Source organism: Frankliniella occidentalis, unplaced genomic scaffold, assembly GCF_000697945.3.
Source record: "Frankliniella occidentalis isolate FOCC.00 unplaced genomic scaffold, Focc_3.1 Scaffold23, whole genome shotgun sequence".
Classification (NCBI taxonomy): domain Eukaryota; kingdom Metazoa; phylum Arthropoda; class Insecta; order Thysanoptera; family Thripidae; genus Frankliniella; species Frankliniella occidentalis.
Window position 1 is genome coordinate 185,437 of NW_026267153.1, and position 1,055 is coordinate 186,491.

Consider the following 1,055-nt stretch of genomic DNA (forward strand, 5'->3'; position numbering starts at 1 on the left):
GTCGTACGTCTCATCGACACACGGAATCAATCAGAGCAGCGCCCCCACCCCTCCCCCGCTCTTTGTTGTAGCTGTTGCCGCGGTGGCGGGTGCCATTGCCATTGATTGCCATTGCCTTGCTATGGTGGAGTGGCGACCACATTACTCCCGAGAGGGCTGCATCGAACGCATTACTGGAATCCCCCTTACGTTCCGGTGCTGGTCGAGGTGATCCCTTCCAGGTCCTATTTAACCATATTGATCCGCAGAGTCTGCGCGGCCTGCTCGCCGACGAGGAGGCAGTCCTCGCGCGCAGGCAGACGCTGTACGACAGCGTGCTGTACTACCTGGGCGCAGGACGTGAGAAACTCTCTTCTTGTTCCCTATCCTCGCTCGCTGGCGCCAGCGCTAGAAGGCGGCACGAACGCCTCTTATTGCTCGGTGTGCGCGTTGTCTGCTCAGTGCCTCCTATTACCGTGCGAACACTCGACGAGCAGGCCGCCCCGCCGCCGCCGCCGTCTCCTGTTAATCCTCCGGGTGGAGCCCCGCGCGGGGCAGCACCGCGGAGGTCGGCGTCTGCCGTGAGGGTGCCGCGGGTCGCTCTGCTGCGCGCGGCTGGGGGCGGCGTGCGGCCGAATGCGACAGCCGCTGCACCCCCGCAAGCCCCGCGCCGGGCGCCACCCGCACCGCGTGCTCCACCAAACCATCGAGCCTCAGCAGCCGAACGAGCTGCACCAGCTCCGCGCCGGGCGCCACCTGCTGCACCCATCGCAGCACAGCGGCGGGCACCCTCCCTGGCACGCAGCACGGGCCCCGCCGCCGCCGCGCGCTTGCCCCCGCACCGTGAGATAACCTGGCGCACCGAGTGGTTGTTCAACATGGGAGATACGAGGTGACGGTAACTGATTTTTTTCCAGGGCGGAGTGCCGGAATTGTTGCCCCCTGGCGGTGAAGCAGCTTTTGGAATAAACTCGCTTTGATAATTCCCGTCACTATCGCAAGCCCCCACGCTCCCCTCCCCCGACGCGTAGCTGGGCCCCAGTGCCGTCCAGCTGGTCCGGCCTGGCTGCGTCGGC